We start from the raw sequence: 10,134 nt of genomic DNA, 5'->3' as shown, positions 1-10,134 counted from the left end.
ACTTGTGATGAGCACCAGGTGTTGTATGGAAGTGTTGAATCACTATATTGCACACATGAAACTGATATTACACTGTGTGTTAACTGGAATTTAAATAAAACATAAAAAACATATGAATGAATAAAGAAATTGTGATACACACACGTACATATATAATGAAATATTATTCAGTCATAAAAAAGAATGGGATTTTTGTCATTTGCAACAACCTGGATAGATCTAGAGGGTATTATACTAAGTAAAATAAATCAGAGAAAGACAAATGCTATATGATATCACTTGTACGGGGAATCTAAAAAACCAACAAAACAGACAAAAAAGACCCATAAATACAGATAACAACCTAGTGTTTGCTGGGGAGGGAGGAGGCTGGTCAAGATGGATGAAGGAGAGTGGGAAGTATAGGCTTCCAGTTATGGAATACATAAGTTATGAGGATGAAAGGTACAGCGTAGTGAATATAGTCAATGGCATTGTAATAGCATTGTATGGTGACAGATGGTAACTATATTTGTGGTGAGTGTGGCATAATATATAAAGTTGAATCACTATGCTGTACACTTGAAGCTAGCATAACATTGTGTGTCAACCCATACTTCAACTACAAAAGACATTGTAATGTTAGGGTAATGAAGACAACACAGTATCAGTATAGGGATAGCTAGACCAATGGAATAGAAGACAAAACACAGAAACACTCATGCTCATATGGAAATTTGATATATAACAGATGTGCTAGAGAACATGGAGAAACGATGGATTTCTTACTATGGTGATGTGACATTTGAGTATCAGTATGAAAATAAAGAAATATACCCATATGAAGATCACTTCATGATAAGGTGAAATATTACCCAACTGTGAAAGGAAAAATCATAAAGTTTTTAAAAGATAATACAGAAAAATGTCTTCATGACCTTGGAGGAGATAAGGACTTTTAAAAATACGGCTCAATAAGTGCGAAAGGAAACGACTGATGAATTTGATCACATTCTACCTATGAAAAAAATCCCCAAATACTGAATACACAAACTACAGAGGAAGAGAAAATATTTGCATCACATATAGTGAACAAAAATCTCATATTCAGAATATAGAAAGAATTCCTACAAATGACAAGAAAAATACAATCTATAGAATGTCTATAGAATCAAGAAAATCTCTCTACAGAAAATAGGCAAAAGACTTGAAATGGCACTTCACAAAAAGGAAATTCAAATGACCACTAAACATATGATAAATTACTCAAACTCATTAGGAATCAAGGAAATAAGATACCACTATGTATATCTCTGTATAGATACAGATAGAGCTAGATATAGATATATAGATATATCACTTTGTTGTTGTTGTTGTTGTTGTTTTAAAGATTTTATTTATTTATTTTTGACAGAGAGAGAGACAGCCAGCGAGATAGGGAACACAGGCAGGGGGAGTGGGAGAGGAAGAAGCAGGCTCCCAGCAGAGGAGCCTGATGTGGGGCTCGATCCCAGGACTCTGGGATCACGCCCTGAGCCGAAGGCAGACGCTTAACGACTGAGCCACCTAGGTGCCCCTAGATATATCACTTTGGATAAACAAACAAATGAACTAACTAGTTCCTGTGTTGGACAAAATGTGGAATATTGGGAACTCTTATAAACTGCTGATGAGCATATAAATTAATACAATCTCTTTACAACAACATGACATTTTTTATGATGTAGTAATTCCCTTCTTAGATAAGTCCTACCAAAAGCACACTTACACGCACAAGGACACAAATACAAATTTGTTTTATAGAAGCATTCTCTGCAACAGCCCAACACTGGGGAAAGCCCTATGTCTATCAACAAAAGAATGGATAAGTTCTGGTACATACATACGATGACCTATCACATGGCAATGAAAACGAATGAACTAATGGTTGAATCTTTAAAATATAATATTGAGTGAAAAGGCAGCACACTGATGAATACATACAGTATCATTCCTTTAAGCACTTTTAGAGTGTTATATATCATACTAAAAAATATTGTTAATTACCATTTTTAATATATCAAAATTATTATTTAGAAATAAATCTTCAAAAAGTTGTGCAACATCTTGTTAGAAAATATTTTAAAACTCAATTGATAATTGTCTTTCTCTGCTTGACTGCTTTTTTTTTTCTTCTCAAAGTAACAAATTTATTGTAAAGGTGCAATTTGCAATTCATGTTCATCATGAACATTTCACAATTTGAGGCATATGAAAATGCTTGACTTCTTTCACTTAGCATAATCTCCTCCAGTGCCGTCCATGTTGCTGCAAATGTTGGGTAACCGTTCTTTCTGATGGCTGAGTAATATTCCACTGTATATATGGACCCCATCTTCTTAATCCAGTCATCTGTTGAAGGGCATCTCAGCTCCTTCCACAGTTTAGCTATTCTGGACAACGCTGCTATGAACATTGGGGTCCATATGGCCAATTATCATATGGTTTCACTCATTTACGGAACATAAGAAATAGCAGGAAGATCGGTAGGAGAAGGAAGGGAAGAATAAAGGGGGTAAACAGAAGGGAGAATGAACCATGAGAGACTATGGACTCTGGGAAACAAACTGAGGGCTTCAGAGGGGAGAGGGTGGGAGATTGGGATAGGCCAGTGATGGGTATTAAGGAGGGCACGTATTGCATGGAGCACTGGGTGTTATATGCAAATAATGAATCATGGAACACTACATCAAAAACTAAGGGTATACTGTATGGTGACTAATATAACATAATAAAAAATTATAAAAAAGAAATATACAGGAAAATGCTGTATATATAATCCTCCAATAAAATTAGCCATTTTTTATTATTTCAGTTTCTGTAACAGGAAAATTCACTATACTGTTTCCCTTTGGAAATTATATTTGGAACATAAATGGCAGAATCTGATCTGTATTTGAAAACATATTTTCAAATATCTGTAGTTAAGTTGTTGGTGTTATTTGTATCTATCCATTTAAACTCTGTACCAGCTCCAATAAAACTTTTTCTGGAAGAAAAAAAAACAACTCAATTGAAAGGCATTACGGAAAACTCAAAAGCACCATGCTTAGAGATTGTATCTATCAACATTGTATACGTGTCAATTATCTTCAAAATATTCTATTGATTCCATTCGACCCCAATACCTGCCCAACATATTGCATTACGGAATTCAATAAGATAATTCTAAAATATATATTAAAATGAAAAAGATCAAGAATTCAAAGATACTTTTTGTTTTAGAATTCAAAGACACTTTTGATAAAGAGGAGTAAAATAGAGTACTTGCTAAGATTTATATCAAAGCTATTGTAATCAAAACACAGCATTCACGGAGACATAGATATACCAATGGAACCTAAGAAAAGACAAGGAAGATAAGTCCACACACATATGGACACCTGCTATATGATAAAGTTGTTATTCCACTTTATTCAAAAAAAGATGGACTTTTCAATTAAGAATGCTGGTGCAGGGGCGCCTGGGTAGCACAGTCGTTAAGCGTCTGCCTTCGGCTCAGGGCGTGATCCCGGCGTTGTGGGATCGAGCCCCACATCAGGCTCCTCCGCTATGAGCCTGCTTCTTCCTCTCTCACTCCCCCTGCTTGTGTTCCCTCTCTCGCTAGCTGTCTCTCTGTCAAATGAATAAATAAAATCTTAAAAAAAAAAAAGAATACTGGTGCAATTTGTTAAGCATATGGAAAAAAATGGAACTGGACTTCTTATTCACACTATACACAAAAATCAACATGCTGTAAAGACCATTTTTTGAAAGTAAAATTCTAAAACCCTTTAGAAGAAATTATTGGAGAATTTCTTTATAAATTCAAGAGTAGTGTATCAGTCAGAGTTCAGTCGAAGAAGCAGAACTACTAGAATGTGGTGTGTATGTAAAAAGATTCCAGGAGTCTGATCTTCTTGCCTCCTTGTGAGAAGATACTGTCTTCTCATTGATCTTGAAACTTGAAGTCCGCAAGGCAGAAAGTCAGGAAGAAAAGATGAATGTAGTATGAGAGAGAGCAAGAACAAATTGGAACACATAGGCACAAGCTGAAGGCACCAGGACAGACTGAAATCTGTGTCACTTCTGGTTGTCTCTGATCTCGATGATACACGTGTCCTCCAGAAGCCAGGCATCTTTTTCACAGAGCTAAACACAGTCATCTGCCCAAAGAGAAAGAGAAGCTGAGGAAAGATTTCAGGGAAGATAAAGTAGTTTTGGACCTGGCTACTGTCTCATGCCAAGATGAGCCAATAGATCAGAGACGATGTGTGAGAGCTACAAGATGACTGCTGCTTCACTTTTGCCCTCCAATTCTCCCACAAGAATCTCTTCTTAACCCTAACTGGAAATGTACACCAAAGGGAATTCTAGGAAATGTAGTTCAGCCTAGCTAAATTGACAAGCTACCAAAGGTAGGAATATTTTTCTTTCTTTTTTTTTTAAGATTTTATTTATTTATTTGACAGAGAGAGAGACAGCCAGCAAGAGAGGGAACACAAGCAGGGGGAGTGGGAGAGGAAGAAGCAGGCTCCCAGTGGAGGAGCCTGATGTGGGGCTCAATCCCAGAACTCCGGGATCACGCCCTGAGTCGAAGGCAGACGCTTAATGACTGAGCCACCCAGGGGCCCCAGGAATATTTTTCTTAAAGAACACACTGTAATTGCTGTTACAATGTTCATAGCAGCAATGTTCACAACAGCCAAACTATGGAAGGAGCCGAAATGCCCTTCAAAAGACGACTGCATAAAGATGATGTGGTCCATATATACAATGGAATATTACTCAGCCATCAGAAAGGATGACTACCCAACATTTGCATCAACATGAACGGGACCAGAGGATATTAAGCTAAGTGAAGTAAGTCAAGCAGAGAAAGACATTATCATATGGTTCACTTATTTGTGGAACATAAGGAATAGCACGGAGGACATTAGGAGAAACAAGGGAAAAATGAAGGCAGGGGATCAGAGGGGGAGAAGAACCATGAGAGACCATGGACTCTGGGAAACAAACTGAGGGCTTCAGAGGGGAGGGGGGTGGGGGATTGGGATAGGCCAGTGATGGGTATTAAGGAGGACATGTATTGCATGGAGCACTGGGTGTTATACGCAAACAATGAATCATGGATCATTACATCAAAAACTAAGGATGTACTGTATGGTGACTAACATAACATAATAAAAAAATAAACTGTAGACGGCTTTAGGCAGTATGCACACTTTAACAATATATAAAAAAGAAGACACAATGAGCAATTGTAATAGTACACATTTAAGCAATTTTACTCAAGAAGAAAAGATGAAAAGTATATTTTCTGGGCTCTTGAGTATATGAGAATATAGTTTTGTTGACATCATACACCATTCAAAACTTAGATATGCAGGGGCGCCTGGTGGCATAGTCGGCTAAGTGCTGGACTCTTGGTTTATGCTCAGGCCAGGATGTCAGGGTCATAAGATCAAACTCTGTGTTGGGTTTCACACTCAGTGTGGAGTCTGCACGAGATTCTCTCTCCCTCTCCCTCTCTCCTGCTCATGCTCTCTCTCTCTCTCAAATAAATAAATCTTTCTAAAAAACTTAGACCTGTAGAAAATTCTTGATTTACATTTTTTTCTCCTTAGAACTCTAAAGCTCTGTTGTTTTCTGAAACAAAAATAGAAATTATGAACGTTTTGGGCTACCTTCAATAATTTTTTTTGTCTGAAGAGTTTAAAGTATTTATTTTTTGTCCTTATAACCTAAACCTTTTGTGAAAATGTGGTAGGCATGGTTCTTGTGGCAGGCATCATCAGCAATCTCCCCAGTACTCACTCTCTTTCTCCTTTACCAACAGGAGGTAAATATTGTTTGAACAGTAATGTTCCCACCCTTCCTTGCAGCTAAAGGTGGCCATGCAACACAGTTTGGCCAGTGATCCAATAAAACACGAAGAAAAGTTTTGCTTTCTTCATGTATCTCTTCCTTATTGCTTCTTTCTTCCCACTCTTGAAACTGGAATGACAAACTGGAGGTAAAGCAGCCTCCCCTAACTTAAACTTAGGTGCAGCATAAACTCTATTGTATGTCAACATATACTAATAGAATTTAATAAGTAAAAAATACAGAATTGGTAATGGTAACAGGTTATGGGGAAAAATAGTATCAGAATTTGGAATTGCAGGAGGCTGGTAGGTGCAAAATTAAACAGGGTGGTGGGGAATGCTTCCCTGATAAGGTGATCTTTGAGTAAAGACAAAAATAGTGAGGGAGGGGCGCTTGGGTGGCTCTGTCGTTAAGCATCTGCCTTCGGCTCAGGTCATGATCCCAGGGTCCTGGGATCGAGCCCCGCATCAGGATCCCTGCTCAGCGGGAAGCCTGCTTCTCCCTCTCCCACTCCCCCTGCTGGTGTTCTCTCTCTCACTGTCTCTCTATCAAATAAATAGATAAAATCTTTAAAAAAATATAGTGAGGGAGCAGACCATTCAGTTACCTAGAGGAGGAACAACCAATGGTAGTTGAGAAATACCACACAAGGACTTGAGCCAGGAATGTGCCTGCTATATTTAAGGAACAGCAAGAAGCTAGATTGGCTAAAGTTCGGTAGGGGTGGGGGCACTAGCAGGAGGTGAGATTACAGAGCAAACAGGGAGACAATTAGTGGAGGATTATTAGGCTGTTGTGTAGAATTTGGCATCTATTTTAAGTGAGATAGAAAGCCACTAGAGGATTTTGAACAGGGGCGGAAATGTTCTGATTTTCATTTTTAAAAGATTTTCTTTTGTTTTTAAACTTTTTTGTTTTGATCTAATTTTAGACTTACAGAAAAAATGCAAAAATAGTACAAAATTTCCCTTATATCCCTATCCCACTTCTAAATGTAACACCCTACAACAAGAACAGGAAATTAACATTGGTGTGTTATTATTAGCTAAACTACAGGTCTTATTGAAATTTCACATATTTTTTTCCACTTATGTCATCTTTCCGTTCTAGAATCCTATCCTGGGTCCCACACTGCATGTAGTTGCTTTGGGCTTTTTCCTTCCTTAGTCTCTTCCAGTGTGCAACAGTTCTTCACTCTTTTCCTTGTCTTTTGATCTTGACACTTTGGAAGAATACTAATCAGTAATTCTGTAGAATGCCCCACAAATTGAGTTTATCTGATATTTTCTCATGCTTGGAAAGTGTATTAGTCTACTAAGGCCACCATAGCAAAATAGCACAGACTAGGTGGCTTAACCAATGAAAATATCATTTTTCACAGTTCTAGAAGTCCAAGATCAAGGTTCCAGTCAATTCAGTTTCTGGTGAGAGCCCTTTTTCTGGCTTGCAGATGGCAGCATTCTCACTGTCCTCACATAACCTTTCGCGCTTTCCGTGTGCTGGCTTAGTGCATTTGTGCTGCGGTGAGGGTGTGGAGAGAGGACACTCTGATGTCTCCTCTTATAAGGACACTAAACCCATTGGATTAGGGCCTTATCCTTATTATCTCATGTAACCTTAATTACTTCCTTAGAGCCCCTATCTCCAAGTACAGCCACAGGGGGGGGTTAGGGCTTCAGATGTATGAATTTTAGGGGGAAACAAACATTCATAACAGAAAGGTTCTATATTTTTGGAGACTACCAAACACACACGACTTTACGCACCATATAATGGATTTGTGATATTGGTATGTTTTATTATTGGTGGTATTTACCTTGATCATTTGCATGGGTTGGTGTCTGTTAGGCTTCCCCAGTAAATACCATCTCTACATTTATAGTTAATAAACATCTTTGGGGAGATACTTTGAGACTGCAAATCTTGTTTCTTCTCAAACTTTTGCCCATTTATTCTAGCATCCATTGGTGAATCTTGTCTGCAAGTTATTTAGGGCAATTGCAATGATGATTCTGTATTTCCCCTTTCTGTCTACATCCAGTAATTGCAATTCAATTGTAAGGAAGAACTGTTCCTTCTTTCTCCTTTATGTATTTGATTTATATATATATATATATATATATATATATATATATATATATATATATATATACGGTATAGACTCACTGGGTAAGATTCGTTCTAGGGGTTAAGGTCAAAGACCATCATTATTCATTGTTCGATTTATTCCAGTTTTGGCCATTAGGAGCTCCTTCAAATTGGCTCCTGTTTTCAAATATTACCCCATCTTTTGCAGGGCATTTCCTTACCTTCCGACATCACAAGATGCTCTAGGCTCATTTTGTATTTTGCTTGCCTTTCCTGGAATCCGCTTCTACAAGGAGCCCTGGTTCTTTATGTTGAAGAATGGTGTTTAGAAACCACGATTTGGTGTTAGGTGTGCTCAGGGCTCTGGAGTGTCACTGCTTCTAGGCCATCTCGATGAACAAAGTTAGGAAGTATATGAGTGTATATATGTATGTATAACCCACACATACCCCCATATATATATATCGGTCTGAATATATATTTACACACCTGAGTTTATGCTAATGCCTCTTATTCTAATCCAATACCACAGGGTTTATTTTAGCCTGCCTCCTTACCTTATATCTTCCAACGGTGAGAAACCTGTCTCTCATTATCTACAATATCTATGTACTTATTTGTTCAATTCTAGTATACAACTAAAGGTAGTGTCAGGATTGCTAACTCATATTCTTGCGGGAAACACTTTAACCAAGTAGATTATAGCACTTAAGCCTTTGGCTTTTCAGTGCCTGGTGAAGATACCGCTTCCTGTCACTTAGGTTAGTTTTCTTTCCCATCCCCTTCAGCGTGCTTGTGCTATTATTTTGTAATATATGCTTTCGTTTGTTAGTATTTGCATTCCCTTTTTGGGTTCCCCTATTTCCTTTTTGGCTTTAATCATGTGTTTATCTGGGGGTATGTAAAGGTATGCGAAAACACTTCCATGATTCTGAGTCAGAGGTATATACAAAAAGCTGTTATCGGAGACATGTTATTGTACTTCATTCCTGTTAACCTGTTCCTTCTCTTCTCTTTCCCCTTAGACAGTCAATAGTTTTTGGTTTATCTTTTCTATATTTCTTTTGTACAAATGAACAGATGTCTATGTATTTTCTTCCTTATAAGATGGGTAGGATGCTATATATACTCTTAGGTACTTTGCTTTTTTCATTTAACAGCATGTCTTAGTAATTAGTTCATTAGTTCTTAGTTCTTCATTCTTTTCTTACAAATACTTAGTATCCCATGGTGTAGACATACTATGATTTTTTCAACCTTTTTCTATGAATGGGCATTTGGGCTGTCTCCTATACTTTGCAATTAAAAAAACAATGCTGTAATTAAAAACTTTTGCATATGTATTTTTATATTGTTGGAGACATATCTTCAAGGTGGAGTCTTAGAATTGCTGGCTGCATTTGTTGAAATTTAATGCATATGAAATTTTGTTTGACATTGCCAAATTTCTCTTCAGAATCTTACCAGTTTGTATTCCCATCAGCAATGAATGAACGAACATGTCTATTTCCTCACAGCATTGCCAACAGAATGTATTGCCATATTCTTAAATCTTATCCAGTCTCACCAATGAGAAATGGTTTGAGTGGTTTTAATTTGCATTTGTCGAATTTTGAGTGAATGTGAACATTTTTTATATGTTTTAGGTTGTTTTAAAATCTTTTATGGTGAATTGTCTGTTCATGTATTTTTCCCATTTTTCTATTGGATTTTTGGTCCCTTCCCCCTCCTTACTGTAGTATACTTTCAGCAAAATCACTCAGCTATCGTACTAAGTACAGGTTGTAGGAGGATACTTATGAAAGCAGGGAGACAGCTGGTTATTTCAATAATCCAGATGAATTAAAGTGAGGTAGTCACAGTAGAGGTGGTGAGCAATGGTCACACTGCAGGTATCCTGGGAATGTGAACCAGAAAAATTTTCCTGACAGACACATTGTAGGTTATGAGCAAAAGAGAGATCAAGATGGACTCTCAAGTATTTCCACTTGAATAAATGGAAACCTAGATTTGTCATTAACTTAGAGAAAATCTTGGTTGAGGCAAATTTGGGGTGCGGATGATAATCAGAAGCTGGGTCTGAGTCATGTTAATTTTGAGATGGCAATCAAATTTCTAAGCGGTAATGTCAAGAGGATGATTGGATATACAGTGCTGAAGTTCAAATGAGAGTTCCTGAGG

Source organism: Ursus arctos, unplaced genomic scaffold, assembly GCF_023065955.2.
Source record: "Ursus arctos isolate Adak ecotype North America unplaced genomic scaffold, UrsArc2.0 scaffold_12, whole genome shotgun sequence".
In the NCBI taxonomy this organism is placed as follows: domain Eukaryota; kingdom Metazoa; phylum Chordata; class Mammalia; order Carnivora; family Ursidae; genus Ursus; species Ursus arctos.
Note: the sequence above shows the minus strand (reverse complement) of the source record.